Source organism: Etheostoma cragini, chromosome 4, assembly GCF_013103735.1.
Source record: "Etheostoma cragini isolate CJK2018 chromosome 4, CSU_Ecrag_1.0, whole genome shotgun sequence".
Classification (NCBI taxonomy): domain Eukaryota; kingdom Metazoa; phylum Chordata; class Actinopteri; order Perciformes; family Percidae; genus Etheostoma; species Etheostoma cragini.
Genome location: NC_048410.1, coordinates 24827734 through 24841170, shown reverse-complemented (window position 1 = coordinate 24841170; position 13437 = coordinate 24827734).

The following is a 13437-nucleotide window of genomic DNA, read 5'->3' as shown; positions in this document are numbered from 1 at the left end:
ACCCTACTATAGCAGTTGTTTAGATGTTTAGAAATGGTTGCACTGGCACCCAGATGGAGAGTGGCAATCGGGAGAGTTGGGACTTTTCCCGGTGGGACGGTAGTGTGTCGAGGCTGCCTGGTGTGTGGCCGCTGCCAGGTGACCGGTGGCCTCTGCCTTACGGCAGATCTGTGCATTGCATCAGTGTCCACTCTCTGTAAAAGCAGAGATGAGCAGTGCGGCGTCTGTGGTGTGCCCAGTCTGGAGGACAGAACAAAGGATTTGTCACACTGTACGTCCACAACAAGCCCCTAGAGATGAACGTTGATACAGGTGCAAAGTGTAACGTAATGTCAAAAGAAGCCTTCCAACAGCTTGTTGATGGTGAGCAACCGGTGAAATACAACAGAGACATTAACTTAGTGGCTAATGGAGGCAGCAAAATAGAAACTACGGGAATAGTCACACTGCCTTGTTGTTTAGATGGACAGCAACACACACTACCCTTTTTCTTGGTAGACCGAGTTGTAGTTCCACTACTGGGATTTTGTGCATGTGTGCGCTTAGGAATTGTCACAATGAGCGCGCACGTTCATCAAATTATCACCAAGAGCGACGCCAATTTCACCAAACAAATCCTTGCACAATACAAAGATGTATTCAGTGACAAGCTTGGAGACCTCCCTATGACATACTCCATGACACTGGATCCAACTGTAGAGCCAGTGGTACGTCCAGCACACCGCATCCCTGTGGCAATGCAGACACGAGTCAAGGCTGAACTTGACAGTATGCAGAAGAAGGGTGTCATAACCACAGTTTCTGAACCAACGGACTGGGTTTCGTCCATGGTAGCGACACACAAAAAGGACAAAAAGGAGATCAGGCTGTGCATCAATCCAAAAGACCTCAACACTGCCCTGAAGAGACCCCACTATCCAATATGCAGTGTCGAGGAAGTTGCCACCCAGATGTCAGGTGCTACGGTGTTCTCTGTGCTAGACGCAAAGAGCTCATTCCGGCAAATAAAGCTTGACCGCATGTCATCAATGCTGACCACATTCAGCACGCCTTTCGTGTGCTACGGATTCCTTCGCATGCCATTTGGTTTATGCTCAGCGAGCGAGGTTTTCCAACGCTCAATGGAACAGCTGTTTGCAGGTTATCTGTGTGCTATTATAGTGGACGACATCATCATAGGAGGTTGGGATGCCACAGAACACGACGGCAACCTAAAAAAAGTGCTTGACCGGGCCCGACAGATAAACCTCAGACTGAACTTTCTCAAAGGCAAATTCCACTTGGACAAAGTTTGCTACGTGGGTCATATATTTACAAAAGAGGGCCTCAAGGCTGAGCCCGCCAAGACCGTGGCAATCACGAACATGCCAGTCCCTCAAGATGTCCCAGCCGTGCAGCGATTCCTTGGCATGGTGAACTATCTTGGGAAATTGGTCCCAAACCTCAGTGAGATTGCGGCACCTCTGAGACAGCTCACCCACAAAGACACTGCATGGTGCTGGTTTCCACAGCATTAGCAAGCCTTTGACCGCCTCAAGTCATGCTTATCCAGTTCGCCAGTCTTATCGACAAAATTGACCTCCTCCGTGATGCAACTTAAGCAGCTTTGAGCACAAAGCTGAAAAGACATTTTTCCGTCCACGGAACTCCTCACACCCTCATTAACGATAATGCGAGGCAATACACGAGCAAGCGGTTCAAAGATTTTGCAGAGCATTGGGACTTTATCCATGTCACAAGCAGCCCGGAGTATCCTCAGTCAAACGGACTGGCAGAAAGAGCAGTCCGCAGTGCAAAACTACTGATGGAAAAATCTCACAGAGATGGGACTGACCTTTTCCTCAATCTGCTGAACATCAGAAACATTCCCAGCAACAAGGCATTGGGCTCGCCTGCAGAACGTCTGATGTCACGGCAGACACGCTCAACCCTTCCCGTCAGCACCAGACTGCTGGAGCCAGCCCCGAAGAACAAAAAGCAGGTTACTGCCCAACACCAAAATAAGAGGCTCATTCAAAAGCGATACTACGATGCGTCAAGCTGCCCACTGCAGCCGCTTGCAGAGGGACGTCGTCAGGATGCAGACCATCAAGGGACACGACCGCTTAGGCACAGTGAAGGAAGTGTGCAAGGAACCGCGTTCATACATCATCAAGTCCAACGGAGGGACCTACAAGAGAAATCGCCGCCAAATCCTCCCTGTCGCTGAGACACCACCACGACAGGGCGACCCTGCAGACTTTGATTGTCAGTGTGCAAATCCAGTTGCACCGGACAGCCCCGCCACCACACCGCAAGCACCTCAACAGGGCCAGGTATCACCCCAGCCCACCAGTGAGCAGCAAAGGCGTGCCATTTGTTCTCCGACGCGGTTGGTGCCGGGTAACACATTGTATGTGACATGCTCAGGTCGTGTATTCAGGCCTAATCCAAAACATGAACAATGAACATCAGGCTGTTTTGGGCTGCAGACAAAGGACATGTAAGAGTTGACATCGATTGAACTTCACTACTATTACTATTTTTGTTTGACATCCTCAGCATTTTGCCATGTCTTGTTTTATAAAAAAAAAAGAAAAAAAAAGAGAAATTATATAACACGAATGGCAAGTGGTGCACTGTATTTTGTATTGGTCCAGTCAAAATGTTTCCAGACACTGTTCTATGCACTAAATTCATACATATGTAAGTTATGCAATAAGACAATATAATTTGGTTGGCTACCGTTTGAGTATATGTAAAGATGTTTGTACCAGACTTTTATGATCTATGTTAATGTTACTAGGTCAGAATGAAACCGCTATAGTGTTGCAAGTTAGTGCCCTGCCATTTGTTCTGTTTACTTTTTAAATTCACTCAAAGCAACTTACATGACTGTAGGTAGGCCAAGATGGCGCCAGTATTTGAGCCTGTTGTCTGTCACTGCCTGTGCTTTGGGTGTTTGTGCTGTTTGTTTCGCTCTTTGCTCCGGATGTCGAACGCTCTACTGGTGTATGATCGCCAGATACTGCTGGATCTTTTATTTGCTACCAAAGTAGTAGTAAAATTGGATGATGGTGAATGTGAAACTTTGACCCACTCCTGGCGAGCCTTTGCCGTACCCTGGCCCCACCTTCTCGGCGTAAACACCACCACCACCGGGGAAAACACGGCGGCCAGCTGGTGAGGTTGAAGGCCCATCTCGCGCGCAGTTCTACGCCTTTTTGGACTAAGATTGGAGCCGGGCCTGCCCTCGTTATTCCCACGAAGATTGCTGGCTGGTACCTGTCAACCCGGAAGAGGTGTTCCAGCCCCGTGGCCCCTGCTCTCCTCGTCCCCGCTGGCGGGGTGAATCACTGCAACTTGTGGCCTCTGAGTCTGGTTCCCCGGACAGCCAATGCCGCGATCCCGCCGGTTCCTGCCAGGATTGGCCTGGTAAAGGCTACTCAATAGCAAAACCAGACTATTGTCTTAAAGGACTTCTTCACGTCCAGAGGATTGGGTTTTCTTGACATGGCTGAGTTTTAACTTTTTATTTCAATTCAATTCAATTTAATTTATGTAGCGCTAAATCACAACAACAGTTATCTCATTGCGATTTTCATAAAAGAGCAGGTCTAGATCATACTCTGTGATGTTGTCACCCAAAATAACCCAACAATTAAAGTCAATTCCCCCTGGTTCCATAGGAGAGGAGCCTGATAGCTAAACGCTCTGGCTCCCATTCTACTTTTAGAGACTCTAGGAACCACAAGTACCCTGCATTCTGGCAGCGCAGTACTCTGGTGGGGTAGTAAGGCACTATAAGCTCTTTAATAAGATAAGATGGTGCCTGACCATGAAGAGCTTTGTCGGTGAGAAGAAGGATTTTAAATTGTATTCTGGATTTTACAGGAAGCCAATGCAGAGAAGCTAAAACAGGAGAGATGTGATCTCGTTTCATGGTTCCAGTTCTGATTTCCTGGTTGAAATCATGCCTAAATAGAAGTATTGTTGGGGATTTTAATGTTCATGTGTTTGTCCGGATAACCCAATGGCAAAGGGTTGTTTAACCTCATTAATTATTTTAATCTTGTGCAATCGGTGTCTGGATCCACAAAAGATCATGAACACACTTGATCTTGTTTTATCATATGGTCTGCTTGTTTTTAATCTAGCAATATGTGACACAGTGTTTTCTGACCATATGCCTTTATTATTTGAGGCGGCTCTTGCCCATAATGCAGTTAAACCTTGCGCTTCTACCCAGCGCTGTTGCATTATTAACCCTTTTACTGCTGTTCAGTTCTCGGCTACTTTCAGTCAGAACTCCATCATTCCTGAGTCTGTGGGCAATACAGAGGAGCTTAGCTCATGGTTTCACTCCACCTGCCAAACAGTTTAAGGCACTGTGGCTCCATCAAATCCAGGCAAGCTAAAACTAAATCTGAGCCCTGGCTAAACAACATGTCTCATGCTGTCAGACGTGAGTGCTGTTGAGCTGATCGCAAGTGGAAGAAGGATAAACTGCAGGTGTCTTTTCAAACGTTAAGGGATTATCAGGAAACTGTGAAAGATGCTAAGAGAAAACATTTATCAGATATTATCCTGTCAAACTGTAACAAACCTTGTGTTTTGTTTAACACTATTGACTCACTTCTAAATACCCTGCAGAGTGCCTGTATGGAGGTGTCCACTGCTACGTGTGAAAACCTCCTTCACTTCTTTATTGAAAAGGTCACTTTATAAGGGCTCAACTCTCACCTTCAGTTTATGACCCCTCAATGTCTGTCCCCTGCTCTGCGGTATTTCACCATGACAATATTGATCACGTGTTTGAAGCATTGGGTGGGCATAGCACTGGAGAGGTGGAAATTGTACTTGACTGACCAAACTTTATGTCCACTCTTGTGTGGGGTCCCACATGGCTCAGTTCTTGGCCCTCTCATTTTCTCTCTCTATTTGCACCCACTTGGTTCAATACTAAGGAAGCATGGAATTTTATTCCACTGTTAAGCAGATGACAGTCAGATTTATGTGCCTCTGAAAAAGAAAGATGCATATTCCGTCAGATTGCTACTTATGTGTCTCAACGACATAAAGGCCTGGATGGCTCTGAACTTTTTAAATTCTTTTAATAAAAAGACGGAAGTGATAGTTTTTGGTGGCACCAATGGGGCTCTCCCTGTAGATCTGCGTTCCTTGGTACATCATGTTAAACCTTGTATCAAAAACCTAGGCGTTAGTGAACATGGAGCTTAAGTTTGACAGTCAGATCAAGGCTGTTGTTAAATAGAGTTTCTTCCACTTGAGGCAGCTGGCCAAAATAAAGCCAATACTGTCAAGACAGCACTTTGAAATGGTAATCCATGCCTTTTTAACCTGTAGGCTGGATTACTGCAATGCACTTTATGTGGAGGTAAGTCGGTCCTTCATTTTCCATCTCCAGATAGGTACAGAATGCTGCTGCACGTCTTTTAATGGCACACGTAAACATGGGCACATTTCCTCAATTTTAGCATTACTCCACTGGCTCCCTGTTCAATTTAAGATCCATTTAAAAATTCTTTTATTTGCTTTTAAAGCTTTGTAAAGTCTTGCCCCACCATACCTTGCTGAGCTTATACTCCCCTACGTACCGAAACACTCTCTCAGGTCAGTAATCAGCTGCTCCTGAGTGTGCCTAAAACTAAGCGGAAGCTCCGAGGGGACCGTGCCTTTGCGGTATCGGCTCCAAAATTGTGGAATGAGCTTCTTCTGCACATTAAACAGGTCTTTTCTTTGTCTGTTTTTAAATCACGGTCTTAAAACCCACCTCTTCTTTGTGGCCTTTGACACCTAGTAAGATGTCTACTTCATTTACTGCATTTAATTATTTACTTTAATTGTTTTTATTGTCCATGCATTTTTGTATTATTATGTACAGCACTTTGGTCAACTTTGGTTGTTTTAAAGTGCTAAACAAATAAAGTTGGATTGGTAAACACTGTCTTTGTCATGATTTCTATGTGAAAAGTACCCGTGAAATAACAACGGTTTGGAATTAATCTTAAGTGTGTAAATGCCTTGGCACTCCAAACTTCACACATTTCACTGAATGCTTGTGGTTGTTTTTATCTGAAGAATTTTTTATTTATTTAATTTTTTACAGTTCACAGTGGTCATTCAGACTGAAAATCGGCAGAATTTAGCAGGACTGTTTTACTACTTTGGGTTCAGATATGATAACATCTAATTTCATTTTTATTTTATTCAGCAGCATATTCTGTGTGGCCCTGGTTAGTATTAGTTACTGTTATTATCATATTAACCTTCAGAATTCAAAAAATCCAATTTGCAACTGAATTCCTGTAGGCAAACCTAATTCTGCAAGTATCCAGTCCATCATAAATCTTGAATGCAACATTAAAAACAATTTTAGATACACCTGAGTACAGTCAAACAGCAGATATGTAATGGAGATGATCTGTTCATTAGCACTCTGAGCACAAAAGACACACCGGCGAGCCCATGACAACCAAAGGCCATTTCTTTAAGACTGCAAGGGAAGCTCCGTACCCCCTAAAATGTCCAAAAATGAATGGTCAAATGTACTACTGTGTTAACATTTTCTTGACAAAAAATGTGTTAGAACACGTTCATCTCATGCATTCCCGGAGCGTCACAGTACATTTCCCATGGACTCCAACGGGGCTGCTTTGAATAGTTTTTTAAAGTGTTTAGAAACTAGACGACCATTGGATAAATGCTGCGATTATTATCAGTGAAGGAAGCCGTTGGTTTTTTAAGCACTAAAATCTTAAATCTTTTTAAGTCTTCACTGTGAAATCACCAGATTTTGCCTTACGTGAGTATTCTACTGTTCTACTTAAGTGTCTAATGTGACAACATATTTATGTAACTCACTATAACATTTTTGCTCAGCGTCTCTGGGGTCAGTGGAGGAGTGGGCCAGCCTGGACGCCGAAGCGCAGTACAATAAAACACCACATTCCTTATTTCAGTTGAACCTAACTCCCACATTTCCTCCTTTGAGTTTAATATCGTTTTGTTAGATTGTTTGTTCATTCATTAAACAGTAGGCTAGGCTAGTGTCGTAGGGGTGAACCAGCTAGCTAGCAAACTGCACATGATGGCAGACAATGCTAATATTGTTGACCGGATTGTGGCAAAGCCATTTGAAAGTCTTCATTGGGAGGAGAAACTTAAAATCAAGCACAATAACACCTAAGAGTGATTTATTAACACCTAAGATTGATTTATGAACACCTAAGAGTGATTTATTAACACCTAAGAGTGATTTACTAACACCTAAGATTGATTTACTAACACCTAAGATTGATTTACTAACACCTAAGAGGGATTTATTAACACCTAAGATTGATTTACTAACACATAATATTGATTAATTAACACCTAAGATTGATTTTTTAACATCTAAGATTGACTTAGTGCAAAAGTGGTCAAAGAGGTATTTTCAGCTCTCCTGGTATGACAAAGTTAGCTGGCTGACTGGAAATGCTGTGCCAAAGAAAATGTACTGCTGGCCATGCCTCTTGATGAAAGCATCTCACAGATATTATAAATAATAATAATTAATATACTAATATTATCAATAAATGGACAATTTTTATGACATAGGCCGAAAATCTGCTTCCCTTCTTTGATAGACGAGCAGCCACCACTGGTGACAACACTCCTACTCAAAAAGCAATATTACAAAAATGTCATTACAGACATGTGTGTTCGATTTTATTCATATGCTGTGCTACATTTGTGAACCCAAGACTTTTGTAAACTCAATTCAAGCACCACTAAAAATAAGTGTAGGTATGTTTTCACAAGAGATTTGAGAAATATGTCGGTTTTAGGGCAAAATTATCTCTTTACACATTGCTCTGGAACAATTTTGGGCATCACTATACCGAAAGCTAAGTTTGTTCTAAACATTGCAATATGAAACACATGGGATTTAGGTTATACACAAATACCCTTGAAAGGAGAATTCACGAAGTTATCTAAAAATGCCCTGAGACCTCAGAGGGTTGGAGAAAGAATGATGGAACTGTGGCTGGCACGCAGGCAGAGTTGCCTCTGGTGCACATGGTAGGCTGGTTCTCACCAGCACCTTCTGGGCCCAAACAGTCTCTGTTATATGCTTTACCCTGCAGCTACAAATGACTCGAACACACACTTTGAGCTCAGTCAATGACAGAGTGGACTGTAATTGGCAGCTGATAACAGCCATAGCCAGTAGTGTTGTGGGGCCTTGGGATTTGGCCCTGTTGTGATGCTGTCTCTCTTGATGAGCCATAGACTGTACACAACTCCTCTGCCATTCTGCTGAAGGAGCCTGAGTGCCCGAACTGAGAGCGTCACAGTCTCCTTTAGTTTCTCTGCACTTGTTGTTTTAGATTTGATTAGAGGAGGAGTTTACTGATCATCTCCAGGAGTGGAACAAGCAGGTGGCTTCTGGGGCTCAAACCCCAAATGTTTTCCCAAAAGCCCAGATACTTTGAGGGGTTTTAAAATATCTTCCAATTTTTGTAATTTCCCCTCAGTCTCTCTGATGCTGTTTACGACAAAATCCCAACCTGCCACCTGTGCATTATTTAATTGTTACATAATTTTTTTCCCCTTTTGGTTGGAAGGAGTGGAAATGAGTCATTGTCAACATGTTTTGTGTTTTGGTTTCAGAATTCCGACAGTTGGAGAACAATTAGCTACAAACTAAGATGGATTAATCTTTGTCTTGGCATCTACATGTATTGTGTATTTACCAAAATTATGTACAGATTTAGGCTTTTCACCCAGGTGTGTCCTTAACCGTTATGTTCTTTAACTGGACCGTAGCAATACGTCTGTAGTGTGAATATCAGATTTAAAAATTTGAGGGATTTGTGCTATTTTCCAGTCAGTGGGAAAGATAGATAGCCTGATACAGTGTTTGATTAAGTGCTGAAAAAGAGGAATGAGGCTATCAGCATGAGTCTTTAAAAGTGAAGTGTTTAGACCATACGCACCAGGGCATGAGACTTTTTTTAGTGAATACAGTATCTTTATCACCTCGTTCTGTGAGAGCTCAGAAAATGAGAACTGATCAGGTGTTGAAGAGAGAACTTGTGTGAAAGAGGAGGGGATGGTAAAATCTGTTGCTGGTTCTGGAACAGATGACATAAAATAGTCATTGAAAGCTCTTGTAATATTTTCTGAATCAGAGATAAAAGTACCCTGTAGGGAAATTTGAATAGTAAGACATTTTTTTCTTCTTAGTTTTGCCAGTGATGACCATAAGGGTCTGCCATAAAGTCTTTGGGTTAGCAGCAGATTGTTTAATTTGCTGTTGAAAATAAACTGCCTTTGCCTTGGTTAGTTCAACTGTACATTTATTTTTAATTTAAATAAAATTATTTTTTCTCTCTCGTGGTCTCTCTGGTGTTCAACTTAACCTGTACATTTTAAGGTTAGAGGCCTTCTTAAGTAGTATTTTTTAGAATGTATCCATGGTAATTTCCTCTGCCTAGGTTGAATAGCACTAAATTCAGCATTGCATTGAGATAATTTTGAAATTGGTATTTTTGGTACAAAGGGGCGGCCGTGAGTTTTGGAAGATTTTCAGATTGTCCTAACTGCATAGACGAGCGAATGATCTGAAATAGACGCATCTATGACACCAGACATTACATATTTCGAGGGCTGATTAGTGAAGATAAGATCCAGAATTTAGCTGCGTGTTTTGCAAATTCTTGTTAGATCCTTGATTAATTGATAAAGTCTGACTTTCATTACAGTGGCTTCCAAAGATTTTGATGAGCCATCATTCCAGTCAAGGTTAATATCACCAAGAATTACAGATTGAATTATAGTCATTGTAGACAACAATAATGGTAATTGCGTGCTGGGGTGTAAAATGTACTATCAGTTTTAATGTTTCAGTTTCAAATTTTGATATTAGGTCCTCATATTTCTGACTCCGCCTCCAGTCTTACCAGTGCGGTCTTTACAATACAGTTCATAATTTTCAATGGAAAGAAAAGAGTCAGGAATACAGGTAGTTAACCATGATTCTGAGAATGCAGCTCAGTGTAAATTCTTCCAGGAAGGCCTCACTCAGAGTCAATGCTCTACCTAACTCGAATCAGCTGTTGGAGGCATTCACCATCCTGCTAAACAAATCAGAATCATTACACAATGGCAAGGGTCAATCACGGAGTCACAACCCTGTTTTAAATCTGTTTCTCCCCTTGCTATTCAGCTGTCGTTGCAGGCAAAGAGTGCCACCCTCCACCCCCCCTTTTACCTCCAGTCATCTACCCCAGCTGACTGGAAGGAGCCTCCTTCGATGTGGTCTTTGGGCTCCTTTGTTACCACCACCGCTGTCCAGATTCCATCGGGGGGTCTGATGGTTCTCTACCCCTTTATATACTGTAGAAATACAAAAGATTTGTATAGCGATGGAGTCATATCGCCAAAGACTTGGTATATTTAATTTGAGCTGTACAATAAATCTTTTTTACATACTGTTTCTGCAAACATGTTTTTCCTGATTGAACTGCCATTACATGTGCTTTTGTCTGGAGACAAATTCTAGTTGGGGAACAAGGCTTTGAGTGTTTAAATGGCAGATTTTAAAGCCTGTAGTACTACCAAGTTTACTTAAATTAGTTGGACTTTTTCTTGGATGAAGTGTTCTTCTGTGTGCTTTAACTGTGTAACAGAGTGAACAAGTTTCGGGGGTTGAAGTTGGAAGAGATGGGGGATTGAGAGTAGTCAGAGCTGAAAATCTAAAGTGCGAAAATTGTCCCGAGTTGTGGGTAGAAAAATACGCTGTGGTTGCGGTACAGCAGTAAAACGTCTGTTGCAGTTTGCATGTGCGTATATAAGTGCAATATGCCTAAAGATGTCAAAAAATTATTATTTGAGTCAGGCCCCGGATTAAGCTTAACATTTCCAATAAATGGGAGAATTGTTGTTAAAAGTTTTGATGTGGTTAAAATGTATTTAGACTTATTTTCATTAAAGTCATTTGGTTTAACGTCAGTTACCCACCGGTGAAAAAAAAACAGATTGGTTTAGGATTGGGAGCAGAGGTAATACAAAATATGCCACTAATTCTGGAGAGTGTTGTGTGATGCAGAGGGAACTGCCATTATCTGAATCAATCTTTTTCTTGTTGAGACATACACTTTGATTGACATTCTTAAATCTCTCTTCCGCATTTTAGATCCAGGCTTCCTCATGCTGCCTATCCCTAAATCCTTGTGGATCTGGCTTGTAATAATGTGATTTTATCGGTTTCCTGTAAAGATCTGTAACCAATTTGTCTTGTTTTCAGATGATCAAACTGTCCAGAAAATGGATTTGAGAGGACTGTAAATAAATGATAATTAATAAATCAACCACTTCAATGCCTTTGTCATGTGGGTTATTGTCATAAAGTCATTCCACATCAAACGTTCCAGTGAACCATTCGTACATATAGCTACAAAAGGTAATGCACTGTAATTTGTATGCGTTCCATGTACTTATTGTAGTATGCACCAGGTGTGTGAAGATCTGCAATGGAAGGAAGTTGGGGGGGATTGTTGGTAGGTGTTTGTGTCCTGGGAGTACTACTTGAGGGGACCAAAGTTTTAACCCAAACCACAACCTTTTTTTCTAATCTCAATTAGTCATTTTGGTGTGTAAACTTAACTGTTGTCGCAGCAGGACAGTCACCTTTTGCAGACTCGACTCAACTGCAACGGCATCTGAAACGACCCTAACCTCACGGCGATGTCTGGGTGTCGCCGGTGATGGTGTCCTTACGGTCTGCCTGGCTGCCATCGTTGTCATCTTCAAGTTGAAGCGCCAAGAGGGAGTTTGGCGCTCCAGTTCCTCCGTCGTCGGGCTGCAGAACTGGCTGGAGGCCTGCAGGATAAGTTCCAGCACGGCTTACGGGGTCGAGGCCTGCGGACGTAAGTGAGGGCACAAGGGCGTGAAAGAAATCTTCACAACTGCGCATGTGCAAGGGATAAACACAATGGCAACAGCTCTTAGAGGGAGAAGCCTATGCAAAATAGAACTGTGAAGACCGGACCGGCCAGCGGTCGCTGTAATTTCGTAGGGGATCATGCAAATTGTTGTGCATAATTTTTCGTTTGATCTCCTACGGGATAGGGGTTAGGGACAGGATGGTTAAATCAATTGGAAAAATATTAATCAAGCAAATGTTTTGGAAAGAAGAAAGAAGTGACACGAAGTTTTAATAAAGTCTAAATGGCGTGATTGGATGATACTTTCATGAGAACATTTTCTTTTTGAGCAATGTCTCCTTTCTTTGAAATAGCCAGATAAAGTGTTAAAAGTTTGATTTTTTAAAATCCACAGTTGAATCTGCATGGAATTGCACATGTGTTATACCCCTTGTCGGCTTTGCATCATTTGGCATGCATAGCACACGCTGTACAGTGTTCATACAGTAATTAGATCAAGGTGTGGGAGCTGCAATGGACTGATCTGCGGAGCAAATGTGGAAATTGCAGCTTAAATGCAGGTTGACAAGATGCCACCCGTGCATGCTTACATGAATAAAACATAACACGGCATCTGTGGGTATTTTGATGCATTTCATAACCACCAAAGAAGGTGAGAGTGAGAGGGATGGCCTGGATCAATTTCTGATTAGGGCCACTAAAGGTTGGCCCTGCACCATTTTAACATGTAACATGCAGTGGTGGAACAGTAAGTACATTTACTCCAGTACTGTACATGAGTACAAATGTTGAGGTACTTCTACTTTACTTGGGACTTTTTTTCTACTTTTACTCTAGAGAGTAGAAGAGAAACACTGGACTTTTTACTCCACTACATTAACCTGACAGCTTTAGTTACTTTAAACTTTAAGATTTCTGCACACAAAACACATGTACTTAATAAAATACAAGGTTTTGTTAGAAAATATACTAGCCAACACTATTACGACGTAATAGTCGTAATAGTCGTTATAAGTCCAGCTGAGATGATGAGACAAACACACAACATCCTTTACACTTTCTAAAATAGGGGGATTTACATTGAATACTTTTACTTTTAATACTTTAAGTACATTTTCCTGATGATACTTACATACATACACTTAAGTGACATTTGCAATACAAGGCTTTCACTTTTAACAGCGTATTTGTTACAGTGTGGTATTAGTACTTATACTGAAGTACTGGATCTGAATACTTCTTCCACCACTGGGTACATTTAATCTTTTATCTTCATGATAGCATTGTTTAGGCAAAGGTAAATGAAGAATATTGCAAATACTTTCAAAGCATGAATTGATGAATCTGGTTGATTCAAATAGAGCTTATCCATCACCATTAAACAGACTGGGCTCCTTCTAGGACAAAACCTTCTGGAGTGGTGACTGGTAGGAGGGAGGGAGGGGGTGGGGGTGTAGGCTTTGTCTAATGTGGATCTATTTTGGAGCCATTAATATGAACAAAA